General features: G+C 43.2%; 1 long non-coding RNA gene across 1 annotated transcript; it reads right to left on the reverse strand.

Moving 5' to 3' along the window:
- Positions 1–217: 217 nt before the first annotated feature.
- LOC136178155 (uncharacterized) lies at positions 218–18549 on the reverse strand. The gene is made up of 2 exons (XR_010665531.1): positions 16551–18549; positions 218–5308 (listed from the first exon to the last, which is right to left on the reverse strand). It is a non-coding gene; the product is annotated as an uncharacterized lncRNA (long non-coding RNA).
- Between the last annotated feature and the right edge of the window lie 35 nt (positions 18550–18584).

Below are 18584 nucleotides of genomic sequence, written 5' to 3' on the forward strand. Positions count from 1 at the left end.
AGTTAATAATGTTAATGCAAGTCTGCTGGAGGTCTGCATACAAAGAGAGAGCAACAATGAGATACATGGTTCATTTTACCTTCAACAAACAGGTGGATGTTTTAGTTTTTGGTGAAGCATACTTCCTGCAGTAAACTAAAATCTTTATTTTCTGTGTTTTGACATCTAAAATGGAGATGATTTTGCAGAAATATTGGATTTCTGGCCCTTTTTTAAAAAAAAACATTTCCTGAAAAAATGTGTTAATTTAAGCACAACAAGCGTCCAGGATATTGCACAACCATTAGCTCATTGTTGTATCTCTGTTATATGAACATCCAGTCTTTGAACGTTTGTAGTTTTATCGAAAGGCTTTGCTCCCCTTAACTCTAAAGCTCAAACCTCTGTTCCTCCACTGTGAAACAGAAACCTTCTCGTGGACATTCCTCTCGGACATACAAACGTTTCTTTCAGGGATAAAACACTCCAGTTGTTTCCTGTTATAATCTTTTTTTTTTTTTTTTTTGCACTGGAAGATTTTCTCGCACATTCTGGCCAGATTCCGTCTCCGCTTGTTCCAGTTGGTTGCAGGCAGCACAACAGTTGCTGCAGCATATTTTAGGGTTGTGTTTCGTTTCTTTAAATCTTCATGGAGTCCAAACAAACGGAGTCAGAGGACAAAGTGGTGTGAAGCAGACTGTAGAAGTAACATAAATACACACTCCAGCACCAGAACAGCTTGTAATGGCCGCTGAAGGTTCAAGAAGTGACCGTTGGAACGCATTTTTCTTATTTTCTTGAATTCCTAAGGAGACTGTCATTGACAAACCTTCCAGGGAGTTAAAAATCGCTTCCAAGCCGATAAAAAACTTGTCTCCGATACAGTTCCCCCAGTGTGTCTCCTGCTTGGATCAATACCACTACACACACACACACACACGCCACCGGCCTTTACTCACACTCGGGCCTGGCAGCGAGGGGCGGCGTGGAGCCGGTGGGTCAATGGCCCGGGTCTCGCTCGCTTGATGGCCGTTCGTTAAAGAGCAGTCAGTCGGTCAGTGTTAACGGTGTCAGCGCTGATACTCCCGCAGGGCCGCTCGCTCCTAATCACCGGCCAATCAATAAGCGCCTGCCCTCAGAGCCGACCAATCACATTGACGTCTCTTGTTGACATATCGAACCCGGAGGAAGGGGGAGAGGAAGTTGTAGCTGTTCTGTGTTTGATTATGTCGGAGAGGGAAAGTTTCACAGTTATATTTGGTTTGTGGTGCGTTTAAGGACACGTGGGAGGCATTGTTGATGAATTTTGTAGAACATTTTCAGGTGAAAGAGCGATAAAAATAGAAAATGATGTCCAAAATATCAAACCAGATCAAAGAAAATGTTTTTTTCATAAAGTAATGAATGTTTTTTGGTCTATTTGTTGTGCAGAAACTAACTGCACCACAATGCCACTTTCTATCAGTTTGGCACTATTTTCTCTCTGTGACAATTTCACCTGTGTCTCTGCAGGTGAGCATGTTTTTTTTTTTTTTTGCTCCCTCTTTTCTCTTCGGGGTGAGATATTTTTATCAGCTCCATGGGGTTTCTGTCTCACATCCGCACAGTTTGTATTCCTGCCTCTTCTCCTGTGTGCTCCTGTCAAATTTTGGCATTTGCAAATAAGCCAAAACTGAAAATATCAAAAAATATTTCTCCGTAAAGAAGTCCAGGAGCTGTTTGAAATCTTGTCGCCAATCCTGTCCTTAAATCTGTGTGATTTTTTTTTTTTTTTTTTTGGCGAAGCAAAAGCGGGACGGAAGTGGCAAAAGTTTTAGAGATGAAGGGGGGGGGAGGGGGGGAGAACAAGCCCACGTGGCGACGTCGACACTGGAGCCTCAGTCCTCTGTGTCTGTCGCTGAGTCGCCCCGTTCGTCCATCTGTCCGCGCGCTCTCAAAGGGACATTTGTCCTTCCTCCCTCCACAAGGGTCATTCAGAACACACACACACACACACGAGCATGCAGATAAAGACAGAAGGACGCACACGCTCTTGTGACTGGACAAATGGACACTCGCTGACTCTGAGCGAGGCACTTCAGGATGACTTTGATGATGGCAGAGACTTTAGAGACACTTAAAGGACGAATGAGACGCAGAAAACTGCTTCAGTCTTTCACTCTTTATTCACCAGTTGATTACATTAGAGCAATGAACAAATACAAAGAAAAACATTCATATTGAAATCTTTTATTTTCTGTGCACAGAACATCCCATTCAGCCTTAGGTTACAAACATAAAAGCATTCCTGGTGACATAAACGTACTGTGTAGCTTTTCTTGTCTTAAAATGAACTGAATCTCCTCAACACTTTCTGGGAAACTTATGAACACCATATGTGGAGATACATGGTTTCCCCAGGACAAAAATAACATCTAATGCACCTGATGTGTGGCAGCATGTGTAATTCAAAACAGCACTTTCGCTTCATTCACAGTTTAGTGTTATAAAAAGACACTATAATACTTTGAAGACAAATGTAGAAAACAGTGAAAAACGAGACTTTTCTTAATGAGGTTTGGTACTGGAGAAAATAACTCAACATGTTTCAGCTGCAAGAAATCCTTCAATGCATTACGGTTGTGTAATTTAAATTGATGTTAACTCTGATGCATTTTTGCTTTACACGACACGTCCTTACTTGATTTTATTCATAAGAAACATTCAAATTGACAGTTTGAGCGTTCTCTGCTGTTTAAGGAACACAGGACATCCCATTTTACATCAGGTTACAGACATGAAACAGTGTAAATGTTGTAGAAAATTCCTGGTTACATAAACTGATAGAGTCCCACATCGGCTCTGCCAAAAGAACCTTATGAAACCGTATATCTGCAAAAGCTGGCGATAGAGTATTTTCAGTAGGAGACTTGACAATGTGACATCATGCTGAGGGGAAATGAGCACCAGAGGAGATATATCCAAAAAAAAAAAAAAAAGAAGAAGAAATTCTACCGGCTCTATCCCTGAGCTTCACTGACAAAAATGTCTTTAGGTGGTGAGGATTATGGATTAATCTATAATAACTAGTGAAGAAAAAGAGAAAAGGACGGGAAGGAAGCAGTCTGCAGAGCCTGGAGTCGACGAGAAATAGTGCCTCCTCATCTAATGTCCCCTCTAATATTCCCAAATTATATCGTTTAGACGTCGGAGAAATTAATCATCCTTTCCTGACACTGGCTGTCCACAGAGTTCATTAAATAATATCCACAAGTTGTGGAGATTTTTCAGGTCCCTGTTCACCCGGGCCCCACCCCTTCTTTTTTTCTCCCCTTGATAATCTGTTTATCCGTAAGTGTCACATTACATTTGCAAAGCAGCTGGGAGGGGGGGGGGGGGGGGGCCACTGCCATCGTGTACGGAGGGGCTCCAGTGTGATTACCCGGCCGCGAATTTGGCGCACACTCAGACTTGTCAAATCCTTTGATCTGAACTGTCTTCATAATCACTTCAAAAAGTCTTCCAGAGAGCGTGAGGGCTTTACAAATGGGCTGCTCACTATCACAGACCCACACTCTCACTGTCTGTACGTGCAACGTGTGAGTGTGTGTGTTTTAGTGCGACTTCAGAATATATCTGTGATTTTTCTCCTCCACATGGACGCAGAAAAATACATACAACACTTATCTACTCGACTGAAATCTCTCTGTGGGGGGACAAAAGTCAGAAAAAATGATTAGAAATATCAACATATCGTGAGTTCTCCATCATCTTTCTGTGTAGATTAGCCTGAATGTCACTTTGAAGTTCACTTATATACCAGAAATAGTGATTTCTTTGGCATTTTATTAGGGGCGTAAGTTAGTATAGCAGAACAGAATTCCCATGAAGAGATTGATCAATGTAGAGACGGTTTAGATATTTCAGCTCCGTTTGAAATCATAATCCTGGTCGTAAGTAAATCATTGTATTTAACATCTTCTGTTTGTTAGAAAATTAATCTCCAGGAGGTCAAAAGATTTCCCACAATGGAACAAAGACGTACATAACACTTCCTACTCTAAATCCCACAATGCAACGTGCAGCTCTGTAGACATGTGAAAATGCTGCAGCTGTTAGTGATGATGACACACATTTATGACGATAAGCCTCCTTAAAGCCAACGTAGTGCTCACTATCAAATCAAGAGGTGATACTGACTGACACTGTCTGCGTATCTCCTCAATGCCTTTTTAATTTGACCTATTGCACTGTGGGAAAGTGTGTTCTTTAGCTCGAACTTTGGCTCCTATATGAGTGTGCTTCTCCAGTTTGTTGTTTTTCTAATGTAACACAGGTGAACAACAGCGTTCTGAATCAAAACAGCTGACTGGACCTGCAGGTGATCGATTGCTATGACTTCCATCTTAAAAAGCCATCCGAAAGTGTTGCCTCTACATGTTACAAAATGGCACGAGCACGAAGTTGATTTGTGCAGGAATACGACGACCCTAACCGTGACGCAGCTAAATGGATCTTCACAAGCTTTGGTGCACCGGCCCTTTAAGAAAACAGAATATGAGTCTGTCCCTCTTTCCTTCACAAAGATACAGTTCAGCTTGATTTGTTGTCGGAGCTGTAGATACACATGCAATAACAGTGTACCAACAATATGTGCAAGAAAGAGTACAAAATAAAGGAGTATTCCGCACTTTTTCCACCTCTATGTAGGAACAGCTGTAGGTCCAGTCTTGTGGTTTATGTGACGGATTTTATTATCTCAGTGGCTGCATGGGTGTCTCTCTCTTCTGGTGTGTTTGTCTCCACGTATAGATGAAGGATGGATGGATGGAGGTGGCAGCGGGGAGGTGAGGGGTTGTAGAAAAAAAAAAAAAAGGAGTCACCCCCCACTGCCCCCCACCCCACTCTTCGTTCTGTGCTTCAACAAAAGCATTTGCATATTTTTATACTCTCTCTCTCTCTCTCTCTCTCTCTCTTTCTCTCTCTCTCTCTCTCTCAAAGAAAACAGCCCGGAGCGTGAATACTCCAGCAAGCGGGCGTGCACAGGAAAAACGGAAGCTGGGGAGACGGAGCGTCCGCTTTTGCTGGGGGATAGAGAGAGAGAGAGAGAGCGTGCAAGTACACACACACACACATACACACACACACTTGCACACTTACACATGCACACAAGCTAAGGCCCTTACCTCCAGAGGTTGTGCATCAGGGGGGAGGAAAGGGAGGACAAGGAGGGGAGTCATTGGGAGGACCAAAGTTTTGCAGAGTGTGTGTGTGTGTGTGTGTGTGTGTGTGTGTGTGCGTGTCTTGTGTGCATGCGTGTGTGTTGTCATGCCAGGGGACCGTGGCTCTCCTGGAAGAGGAAGAGACAAAGAGAAAAACAGACATTAGAATCAGATTGGTGCACTCTTAAAAAGTCAAATAATTGACATCAAATACAGGAAGCCAGCAGAGGAAAGTCACAGCGTATATTTACTCTTGTGCAGAATAAGTTGTACAACAACAACAAGTATCTCCATTTGATGCTCCTTTAAAGAAACACTCCCAAGGCACATATTTAACCTTTGACTGCACTACATGTGTCACTTCAGCTCCTCAACCAGCAGATACAGACATGTTTCAGATTTACATCAAACTGTGATTGTTGATTGAGGATTTTCAGGACTTTTTCTTGCACTTACAATACTCTCAGAGTTTGATTTTGCACTTGTGTGTTGGTACAATGGATCCGACTACTTGTTCCAGAAGTGGTTACTTCGTTGAAACACCATTTCAACTGTAAATAATGTAGCGCTCTTCATCTACCTGCTCACGTTAGTAATGTAAGGTTTTGCACACAAAAGAAAAGGAAAAACAGAAACGTGTTCTCCTTTTGGATGATTCACAGTTCAACTTTATGAATCATTACTCTGGGCAAAGGGATTCAAAGTCGCCTCTACGTCAAATTAATTCAAAAACGGCAACAACAATGCAATAACTTGTACTTGTAGCTCAAATATGAATTATGAATATGAAGTTATGTTAAGTGTTCCAGCTCCACTCTGCCTCCACATCACGTGCGGTCGTCCCCTCACACTTTTATTCCTTAATGTTTTTGTTTTCCTTTTCCCTCTTATTGGTCCTAACGCGGTGAGTAATTGAACATCATGCTGTTGGTTTAAATGTGCTTTGTCAATAAGTATGATCATGAATAAACACATATGACACAAAACAACACAAAGGTCATGTCTCTGTCAGGAAACATGACTCAGCACACATCATTGTGAAGAATAACAATCCTGTGTTTATCGTAGAAGCACGCCTCAGAGACTATGAGATCCCTGCTCTCTGATTGGTCCTTCACGCAGCAAATTGATTCTGAATCAGTGGAGTCTTTGTGTTTAGGTCTGTGTCCTGAAGACTGTTGCATTTTCAATTATTTTACTAACCTACATCTGTGTACAGTTTGCTGTAAGAAAATACGTCTTTCAAAAAGGCATATTTTAAGTTAATCACTTTGAATGCTTTTTATATCGAACATCGCATGCAGCACATCAGAGGGCTTCTACTTGTTTTCCTGCCCTGAGCTACTTTTATTCAAGGAAAGTTTCTCCCCCACTGTACAAAACTACACACGAACATTTGCAAACAGAGCCGCTCACTTCTGAGACCTGAACTCGTAAGCTCTGACATTTTCCTCACGCTTTATACGAGCTTCGATTTGTCCCCCCCCCCCCCCAAAAAAAAAAAAAAAGGATTTGTGCAAATATTTGCTGACATCCACCAGGCCTATAGCGAGTCCATGAAAGCTTTCCCTTTCTGCAGCTCTGAACAGTTTGTGTCTGGCAGCTCTTCACTGGGAACATGATGTGTTTTCAGTTTGTTTGGAGTAAGCAGAAGAAGGAGAACAGGCTAGTTAGCATAAGCAGCGCTGCCCCTGCTAACTGAGAGGGAGGGGGGTGGGGTGGTGGGGGGGGGGGACACAGCGAAGAGAAACTCAAATGTCAATGAGAGAAAATGTATGTGAAAGGACCAAGCAGAGCCGCCTACACTGTTTGATTGACAGGTGATTCCTGGAGAGTGCACAGCAGTGAGCCATGAGAGACGGTGACACACGTTTAAGATAAATACATTATGTTGATTTCTTTTTTCACTAACGGCTTTGTTTTAAGAGTATTTTTTTTTTTTTTTAATGATTGGAGTCTTTTATTTTTCTAGAAACTCTCTGGAACAAGTGGAACTATTTTCTGAATCTAGTCTAGTCTCTCTCTGGGAACTATAAGACTCTGATGTAGCCTTTTGGTTTTAAAAGGGAACTTTTAAATGCGAAATTCAGGCGTAAATCAGAATTTAGAAGCTGTGGCACCTGGCATCCAAAAAAACAAGATGGCAACCACTGACATGCAACATTTAGGCCTTCAAATTAAAGTCTGTGATGTCACAGCAGCTCCGCCCACTTCCTGTATCCACTGTGATTAAGTCTTCGCTGTAAGGCCACAAATTTCACCGAAATAAAAATGAAATCTTGCACAGTTGCGAAATCAACAGCTACTCGCAACCGCCGTCTAAGCGAAGCGCAGGCCATCGAATCAAATCTGTGATGTCACACTTCACTCTTGTATGCACTCTGTGATCTAATCTTGACTCCTCTAGTCCCAACTGAGTTAAAACAAAAGCTCAACTTGTGCAAAAAGGAAGGTTGACAGCTGCCTCACCTTGAGCTCAGCTGTTCCTTCAAATATTTCCCACATAAGGTGTCATTTAAACATCAGAATACGGATCACAGCTCTGCCACAGACTCCTTTGGGTGCAGCTTTTCCTGCATTGAAGACTCACAGACGTACAGTGAGATTACTGAGAGCGCCGTTACATAACTGTGTCATTGAGACTTTCAGCTCACAGGTTGTGCGAATGTAGGCTAAAGAGAGTTTCTGTGGCTGATATCGAAGACATGCGCTCGTCGTTGTTGTTGACGGCTAATCCAAGAGGTCTACACACACACACACACACACACAGAAGGGAGGACTGGGTTTAGAACACACTCGCTCCAAACACGAGGCGTAACCGCTCAGAATCGGCCATGCTTTGCTAAGCTTTCGTCTCACAACCCACAATATGAAGGTTAGAGTGTGAGAGGAGAGCGCGGTGCAGAGGAGAGAGCGACGCTCCGCATGTCATTTTCATTTCGCATGACACCCTGAATTATCTCACGTTCAGTCATACAAAGGCGGCGTCCCTGGAAGACCTTCATTTGGAGGTTGAAGGGGGGGGGGGGGGGGAGGGGGAATGCAACCTTTCAGCCTTCTTTTTTTCCATACTTTGACAATGAAGACATCTACGCGAGCAGCAATGTTCTGCATATTCAGCTTCACGAAGTAGCAAAATCAGGCGATTTGTTACAAATCACATGAAGCGATCAATCTGTTCAAACTACCTCAAATGAATGCCTCTTCATTTCAAGGCACAAAATAGATCTCTTAAATTCCATCCTGCTCATATTTCTGAAAACACAACCGTTTCTGCACACTCAACATCACCTCCTCGAACAACAAGCTGAGTGTGCTCGTCAGAACGCCAGAAACCAAGAGGGATATTTGACTTGACAGTCCATGCTGAGGCAATTTACCAACATGGTTGACCAACAAAGTTCCATTGTGCTCGACTCTGTGCTGCATTGTTTAACAACTCGGCATTTAACGCTAGAGATTCCCCATCGAGGTAAAACAGAACTCTGCAACAAAAACAGAGGAAGGGGTTTAGCCTCCAGCTCTGCTTCTTCCTAGCAGTCAGAACTCGGGGTTATTCGTGCGTTTTTTTTTGTGCGGCGGCTGTGAGCTCGGAGGGGTCGGCGGGCAGCGTGCAATCCCCCCTCAAAGCAGCTTTTGTGATGCTGCTTGGCTTGAACGCTCACACCAGGCCCGAGTGAAGAAAGAGGGAGGAGGTGTGTGGGTGATTTTAGGGGGTGGGGGGGGGCTAGCAGCAGCAGCTCTGTGAAGCAGGAGAGAGAGTGGGCCTATAAGTGTGGACAATCATACAGCTGCAGAGGGTTTATAGTTGTTAAGAAAGCAAAATAACCCCAAGTACAGAACATTGTCTAAACACCCAAAAGGTTCTGCGTTGATCAGATGATAGTGCGCTCATGTGAGAAAAAAAAAAAAGCTAATTAAAGATGCTTGTATAGAAAATAAAAAATGTTGTCTGCACCTTTAAGTCTGGACCAGGACAAGGCTTGCAGACGTTTGGAGCAGGATCTTTCGGTGAGAGTAACTGGGGTGCAGAAGTTTGCTGCTTATTGAGTGAGTTCTTTTAGGAAGTAAAACCACAAACATCAACTGGAAGCTAATGCAAACAGGCTAAAAGCTAGCTGGTGCACCAATACAGACCAACTGTTGATGGTTTTAAAGCTCAAAAAGAAGAATATTTTTAAATGAAAATGTGATTTTAAGTCTACCCGAGTTCAAAGGCCCTTGTTTAGAAGTCCAACATGCAGCACTGAGGTTGGATTGCGTCACCTTAACGCCCTGACAGCTGATATAGCTGCATGTTTGCGGCTTCCAGTTTACCCTGACTGTATGTTTGTGTGTGTGTGAGAGCTGTAAGCCTAGGGAGGGAGAGAGGGAGGGAGAGAGGGAGGGAGAGGGGGAGTCATTTGGAAGAAGATGTATGTAAACCCATTTCCAAACAAATGGGCCTGACTGCACGGCAACAGGGAGAGGTGCCATAAGCGTCCGGCTTGCATAATGCCCGCATGAATCAAGACTTCCCCGGCTGCAGAACGTGACCACACAAGCTCGCGTATGAATAGCACATGTCACCCGCGGCCGCATATCATCAACAACAGTCGGCGACCCCGACAGCAAAGCCCCATTCTGGAGTTTAGAGCCACTGATCATTATTATAGACGCCTTAGAGCTGCTGCTGCTGCTACGAGCAACGCAAAGCCAGTCATATGTGTTCACTGTGTGTGTGATGGAGACAGTATAATACATGGCTAAAAGCAGGGGTCTCAAAGCGTGGCCGGAGGACCAACAGGGGCCTTCTAGACTCTATTTAAAGGTCCATATACTGCATTTGTGTTTGCAGGTTTTAGTCACTTTACTTCAAATTCATGTCGACGTCTTCGGCTTTTGTCAAATGAATAGTTTTAAAATCCCCTTCGTCAACCAATGCAAGCAGCCAATGATTTTCATGCATTTCTTTGAAAAATGGAAGTCAATGGATTTATTTTTGAAATAATTGCGCTGCTCATGTTGCTGTGTTTCCGCATATTCACCACGTTATTTACAGCAGTCATAGGTTTCAATTCGTTAACGCACCAACTGGCACATTTTTTAAATGCATTTTTCAAATCTTGTTACTTGTTAATAATGTCCGTGTTCCCCAGGATGATGTTATTGCGATGCAATAATAAGTGTATCGTTTTTGACCATTTACATCCTCTACTTCGCCCTCCACTCAGCCTGCGCTGGTCCCAATAGAGCTGCTGTAGATTTTCTGCTCATTTGCTGAGCATCATGGATCATCAGACTGACTCCTGCATGTGCTAACAGACCATGTATGCTGCCATCCCCTCAGTAAACAACACAAACAAACATACACACAGTGAACTTTGCAGCTCTGTAGAGTGAAATCGGGATGTCGCGCGGTGTAAAGCTCCGATGCTATAGAGGCCAAATGTGCATCTTTCTGTGCTCTACAAGTGGAACTTTCCCACACATGAACACACAGAGAGCATGTTTTAAACACCACAGAGGCTCCCTGAGAGGCCTGGCTCAGCGTCAGGACCCCAAAGGCGACTCCATGCCCGCTCATATCCCCTAGCAAACATGGCAGCCACAGCATGTGTCTTCAAACATGCATTACAGAACCCGTGTGTGTGTGTGTGTGTGTGTGTGTGTGTGTGTGTGTTTTGGGGTGGCGTGGTTGCCTCCAACGCCGCACAACGAGGCAATCATTTGCCCCCTGATTGGTACGAAGGCAGCCGCGTTGAATTTGCGGCCGTAAAGATGGAGAGACGACGTTTCCTCTCCGTTTCCCTCATGAATATCAAAGACGAGGGCAGCACCACATAAGGAAAAATTACAGCCCTATTATTTTATTTGCATTACCTGTAATAGGCCGCACATTGGGTGCTGTATTTATTGCCTTATGTGCAGCAGCTCTGCTGTAAACATTAGCTGATTTATTAGCCGCCCAGGCTTTGCCCAAACATCACACGTAATTACTCTGCAAATAGAGCAAAGATGGAATCGGGAGTTTTTGTCGTGTTGTGGGTTTTGCGATGGATTGACCAGACTTAGCGGAGAGAAAAGCAGGCAGCTTTGCTGTTGCAGATGGAGGATCTTAGAGGCTAGTTTTTTTCTCCCCCCCCCCCCCCCCCCCTCGCTGCTGGCTGGGACCCAGACGTGCCTACTATAGAGCCTCGACAGGGAATCAGAGAATGGCTGTTATTTGTACAGCTCTATACCCAGAGTCGCTCCTATCGGGGATGTGGTTAGTGTTGTTTTTTCTCTACCTGAGCGCTCGCTTCCATCCAATTATGTTGTTTGTCTTCTCAAAGGCCTCAATACCTCTAGCTTTGCACTCCCTCCTCCCTCCCAACACGCCGCTCCACAAAGTTAGATAGAACGAGATCCATTAAGTTTAAAAAGCACAGGAGGGTTACCCTAGATGCGCCCGTTCTTCTGTTATCCAATTTTACTGGGATTTGGAGTGATTTGCGCCCAGCTCCCCGAGGGAAATAAATACTTTGATTAATGTAATCCTGGGCAGGGAGGTGCCACAAAGCCCCCCCTGTATCCTCGGGGAACGCCACTGTTTAACAAACAAAAACAAAAAAAGGCATCGACTTTGTGGGGACATGCAAACCAAGCCGGCTGCACACTTGTTTAGATTTCCTGCGGATTTAGTTTATTTATTAATTACTCCGCTTAATAACACAATATCAGTCTTGATTAGCATGTGTAATACCGGCTAATAGAATAGAAAAATAGCAGCGTGTCCGTCCTCTCATTTGCATACACAATAACGGTTTGTTTTGATGCTGCTGGAAGAGGAAGTGGGGGTGTTGTGTGTCCACGGTGATGTGTTTCACATCTGCATGTGTGTGAGGGGAAGAGGGATGTGGCCAACGAAGGTGGGGGTGGGGTGAAGCTGAAGACTGACAGATAAAGCACACACACACACCTTTATTCCTCTCTCTAGCTCTCTCTCTCTCTCTCTCTCTCTCTCTCTCTCTCTTTCTCCTTTGACTCAGAAAGCTGCACTTCATCTTATCTTTGCAGATCTGTCGCCCCGTCACTCACCTCCTCAACAGCCGGGCTTTTTTTTTCTGTTTGTGTGTTTGTGTTTGTGTGTGTGTGTGTGTGTGTGTGTGTGTGTGTGTGTGTGTGTGTGTGTGTGTGTGTGTGTGTGTGTGTGTGTGTGTGTGTGTGTGTGTGTGTGTGTGTGTGTGTGTGTGTGTGTGTGTGTGTGTGTGTGTGTGTGTGTGTGTGTGTGTGTCATAAGCACCTGCATCTAACCAGGCTGACACTGTTGTTTGTATCTTTTCCTCCTTTAAGGACCAAACCTCTGTGAAACTTTTGACCTTCTTTCTTGAATTAATTCACACCTCCACCCTAACCCCTTAAAGCTGTAAATAAAAAGATGAATGTGGTGATTTGTAAAACATGGACATTTTGTTCTGTAGACGATGAAATCACCACACTCTGCAGTTTTACATGGGTTAACATTTTTCTTGAATGGTTTCTCTCGTGTCCTGCTCAGTGTTTCACAGAGTGGTGAGCACCTCCTCGTCTTTACTTCAGACACACTCCGCTCATGTTGCTAACCTGTTGCCTTTTAACCTCGTCAGCTGTGAGATGTGTTTCATTTTAGCACCTCATCCAGCCTCTCTTTGCCACTCTCCCAACTCTTTGAAACATGCTGTTGCCATGAGATTCAAACATAGGCATATAATGAAAACAATGACCTTTCTCAGTCTCTACTATTTGTGATGTTTTCAGTTGAATTTGGGGGCGTCAGATCATCACATTGTGTTTTTATGGGATGTCCTAACTTTTTTAGGGTTTGCCGTTGTATTTTTATTGCTCATTGTCTCTGCCAACAATACAAGCTTAATTAATTTGGACTAATTAAAACACTGAAATGATCAGCTTAATTTAAAAAATATCAATTATAACAGAATCTCCTTATAAACAAAGCCAAACAACAGCTATGCTTTTATTTTTGGTTTTTTTTTTTGGGGGGGGGGGGGGGGGGGTTTGCACCTTATGTCCCTCTTTTGTGCCAAATTATGACACCCATATTGATCCCCAATCCAGAATCAATAGCAGCACGTGTGAGTCATGACTGCACAGGAGCGTCCTGTGAGAACACTAAACATATCATCTAGCTGCTTATCAGCCCATTGACACGCTGTGTCTAATACAGGCCAATTACTAACCCCACAGTAAGAGGTGTGTATATGACTCCATACATGGCTTTTATTAATAGAATATTAATAAAGAGCCTCTGTCTCGTTTGAATGGGTTAAGGAAAAAAAGAAATTGAAGGCATGTTTAATGCTTACACTGGTGTTCAGTGTGGCCCATTTAATTAACGCTATAGTAGCTACATTATCATTAAGTGCTCCGAGTTGGATTCGGCTTTAAATCAACGTTTGGCCTGACGTGCAGACGCACTCAACGTATGTCGTTTTGGATTAGCGGCTGGACCAAAAAGGGGGAGGAGGAGGAGTAGTGGGGGGGGGGGAGAGAAAATAAATTATAAAGCCCCATAGGCAACTTAAGTAGGGCCATAATTAAAACGGCAGGAATTGCACCAATTTAATCTGAATATTGTCACCTAGCAGACCGTACGCGGGGTTTAGACACCTCGTGAGGCTGACATAAATCTGCACGTCAGGTGTCATAAATTCATGAATCAAAGAGATGAGACTGTGAGGATGCTTTATGGGGGAGAGAGGAACGATGAAGGCGCTCTTTACGCACATTGGATGCTTTTTATCCTCCTCTAAAAGTCACATTTTAACATGTTTTTTTCATTGAATCACCTCTAAAAACAGCAGAGAAAAACACTCCCCATGTTCTAATAGTTCTGTTTTGTATTATTAAAATCTGTTTATGTGGGAAAATGAATCCAAGATCATGGAAGCATCTTGATAAATTAGACAATCTGCTCGGCGCAGGAGTAAATAAACGGCCTCCTGCTCCCAATGAGCGTCATTGTGCAGCATGACAGAATGGCTGCATAATGCGGAGCAATAGGGCGCAGTGCTGCAGGTTTTAGTGCCTCTGATGATGAGGATGATGAAGGAGAAATAGTGCAAATGGCCGGTCAAGCAGTGCACTAATTCCCGGGCTGATTCACGACTCGTTTGCTAAATAATTCTCCAGGTTAGTCATACGTTTCCCCACAAAGAGCTGCTGCATGGCTCACACTTATGGGCTGCTGCTGCTGCAGATGGAGACTGGCTTAAAGCGTGCAGGGTCTATCTAATCACAGGATATTTGCATATCAACGAGGGCTGCCACTGATAGGCTGTCACAGGCCTGCGCACGCTGATCAATACAAGCAGGGTTCTTCTGCTAAAAATAATCATTTATGTGGAATAAAATCTGCGTTTGTGTCCTAAAAATGTGGATAATTAAATTAAGGTGGTTTAATTGCCTCTGGGATTGAGAGATGAACCAGAATATAGTCAGAGCCCTGTTTTTATTGGGCGTTTGTTGCTTTGATTTGGTTTATTGTGCATCAGCAGGGATTAGTGCACTAACCGTTTACGTGCAGCGTCAGTATGTGACGCTGTTTTCTGCAGGGATATCTTAATTGCCAATCGTGTCATGAGGCTATCAATTTTGTCGTGTCTGTCCTAGAAACGGTGGCCATTCAATTCCAAGAATGCACGTATAGGCCCACAAGCTGCAGAGAGAGGTTTGTTAGGAGGGACTCATGTGGAACCAGCCAATCAGAATGTGTAAAATGCTAATAAAGAACTCCCTAAAACGTGTCATTCAAAGCAAAAATGAAACTTAAATCGATTATTTTAGCAGTATAATCTTGAGAATTTTGCATTATGAATTAGCGCGACCCCTGGTGGTAGTTGTGATTAAATTTGTAAATCTCTGTTGGAGCCTAAATGTTTCACCTCCACCCCCCCTGACTCAATCAACACCAGTCACTGAAGTTTAACAGAAAATGACGTGATTCATTCAGTTCAGAAACTTCATGTATAAATGTTTCAAATATATAAAAAAATATTTTTACAGGAAGTTTATGCATCACAAAATGCTTTTGAACTTGTAAATCGTTATGAAACCAAATTCTAAAGACCAAAACACTTTTTAGGAAGTATTTTTTATATTTTTAGAATAATTTATGATTCAAACTAACACTTCTACATGACTTTATCTTAATTATACATAAAATTACAAAAAGGTACCAAAGCCAGTTTAAAAAGTCCTGTTTTGTTGTTGCTGGATATGTGTTGATTTCGTTACTGTAACGCGTTACCAGTGCTTGCCTCCTCGCTGGCCCGGGACACACCGAGCCTCTTTTTTCATCTCGACTCCAGTGCACAAACATACAGCTTAATGCGACTAGTGTTTCCCCCTTTTATGGGGCTCACCATGGCTACCGAGGGCTGGGCTCAGAAATGCGCTCTGCCTTCAATGCAGGGAGAGGAGTTAACCCGTGAGAAAAGGCACCAGAAATAAGCCTCAGCTGCAGAAACTAGGCGACTTCTGCACAAATTGGAGTTAATGTGTGATAGATTCAACTGAGTGTTGGACTTTGAGAGGTCGCAGAAAGTTATCCGCATTGGAGCAGTTTTCTTTAAAAAAAAAAAAAAGAAAAAAAGAAAAAAAAAGAAAATCAGTCGTTTTTTGAGTTTTCTTGACTTTTCCTCCTTCAATCTGCAAAACTAAAACAATAATAGTTAAAAAAAAAAAAAAAAAAGGAATTCACTGAAATATCCGGCTATTCATTAGCAAACATAACGAGCTGTGTCGGTGTCGATAAGTGCAGTTTAGGACCTACAGGCTGGCGCATGTAAACTTTAAACAAACTTTCCAGCGAGGCGATCGATTTTTATTAAACGATTTCATATTGCACTTGCCTACGCGATCCCTCTGGAGGATTCAAACCGAGGGGTCTCTCTCTCTCTCCCTCTCTCTCTCTCTCTCTCTCTCCCTCTCATTTTCCCTCTCTCTCGCTCCCTCTCCCTTCTCTGCCTGCTTTAAATGTGATTGATTGTACTTTTCTCCGGTGGACATTCACTACAAAACAGCACAGCTTATCCATCTGCCCGCTTTTTATCTAAAAAAAAAAAAAAAAAAACGCACGAGAATAAAAGAAGACATTTGGGCGCCGAAGCACACGGCGCAATATTGATTTTTACGCATTCTATGGCGGAGATGGAGAGATTTGCAATTCCTGTTTTTAATACAAGTTCAAGAGATATAGGAGTGCATGCAAAGGCGTATGCAGAAATGTGATTTAAAGCAGCGAGGAGACTACGAGGGAAGCGCGTAGCAGGCGCAGCGAGCAATGCGCGATAAACTGCAACATTCCTGACGCGTAAAAGCAGAAATCCGAACAGATGATTGTTGACTTACCTTGTGTCCGAGCAGAGAAAAAGAAGAGTAAATAGCTTCACATTGTTCACGCCGCAGCCTGCAAATGGTTATCTCCCTTTCCTACGACTCGGTGCTCCCTAAGATTTTCTTTCCTCTGCCTCAACTGAGCAGGAGCACTCCTCGGCTCGCGCTATTATTTTCACTAAAATATATGAAAATTTATGCAAATGAAAATCAGCACTAACTGTTCGTCTCTTGTTATACTTGGGGATGATTTTTTTTCCTCTCCCCCTTTCTTTCTTTCTTTCCTTTTTGCATACAAAATAAATGAACTCCCCCAGCAGGAAACTTGGGGACCTTTTTTTTTTATAATAAGCAAATAAATAATAAACACATCATATATCAGAGAGGAGTGCTTTTTTCAACGCGGCGTAGTGATTTCTTGGAGCCTTTCTGTGCTGCCTTTTGACTCTCCTTTTATATATGTTGTATTATTTTTTTTTTCCCATTTTCAGGGGTTATCTAGCTTCTCTGCACCCTTGGTGTCACGTTTCTGCTGGCCGCCTGAGACGCCCTTTCAAAGCGTGCAGCGCGGATTGAACAGCAGTAATTTAGAGCGAAATCCTCACTGTATATTAATGAATAGAAGGGCCCCCATGCTTCTGGCCCCTAGCCTGCCTATTCAATGTAAACAAATCCACGAGGCTCACTCGATTTGGAGCCAAATTAAATCTACTGGGATGAGAAGAAGTAGAGGAGGAGGGGGGAACTGGCATGGAAAACACAACTACTCCTCTGCCCTGAAATCCTCCTTTTACAATCTGAGCGTCATCTTTGGAGTTAGGTTAACGCACGACATGCAGCTCTAACCTTTGAGCACAGTAGAGTTAATCCTGTCAGAACATCACCTGCTGAAGGCCTCGTTTCAGCCAGGTGGTCTCAACAGGCTACAGGCACCCTCAGCTCAAACTATGGGTGCACTTGGACACACACAATCAGACCCATGGGTGCGTGAATATAGGCGCAAAGGATCCAAACAAAGGCTCCATTCATGTGCGGGGTTATGTGGCCATCTAAAGGGATGCTGCGCTGTATCTCTGGCTGTGTTTTCACGGCGCAAATCCCCAAAGGAACTGCTCAATTTGCTCTTGTTTTGGTTGCCACTTTCTCTTTACGGCGTTCACGCGTGGAAGCGTCACCATAACCTTTGTGCGTGAACTCCTGAGGAGCCTTCTGAGGATGCCAGAGCTGCAGAGCCCCCTTTTTAATTCTACGAATCATGACGTGCACATCCTCTCTCTTGAACATATATATATATACACTGCATGCTCTGGGGTAATTCAGGGTGCAGTGTCATGGTTTCTTATTTGCAGTCATGATCCTGGAAGACTTTCCTTTCTACTTTTAAACAGTTATTAACAATTTATTTGAGCTCTTAAATTTCACCAAAACAGATTGAAATGATAACCACTAAGTAAAGTATGCAACATTTAGTCTACCTGCCTTTTATTGTATATATATTTTAAATAAATATTTTTCATGGGTCACTTGCTGGGCCTTATTCTATGACAAAACCAGTCAATAATAAACGCAACAAAATGCATCTTATAACTCCCAAGCCTTGAATTAGTCCTGGAAATGTGTTATACAAAGAAAAGCAGAATACTAAACTACTTACATGGAGTTTGCAGAATTGTGATTTTCTCATTTGGATTTATCCATATTAAGTCATCTTAATAAAATGTGTTTATCTTAATGTTGACGCTTTAAACAGACCCATTTTATTAAATAAAGAACAAAGGGCATATTGAAGTTCAATGTGAGAAACTTTGGAAGTTTATCTTGATGATCTCAAAGCAGAGGTCACACTTTATCGACCTTTTTGTTTACCCCTTCACCCCTGTTTGTGTACTAATATCTCAGCGCTGTTTACTACTGAGTTGTGTTCCCCCGTTTTGTTTGGACTGCAATTAAAAACCAGCCAATCGGAACAGCCGGAAGGAGGGCTCGTGCGCCCCGGAGCAAGGGCTGGCGAGGGGCTGCCAATCACAACCGTTGGTAGCCAATGAGCGA

The sequence above is a fragment of the Labrus bergylta genome, chromosome 24 (genome assembly GCF_963930695.1).
Source record: "Labrus bergylta chromosome 24, fLabBer1.1, whole genome shotgun sequence".
Classification (NCBI taxonomy): Eukaryota; Metazoa; Chordata; class Actinopteri; order Labriformes; family Labridae; genus Labrus; species Labrus bergylta.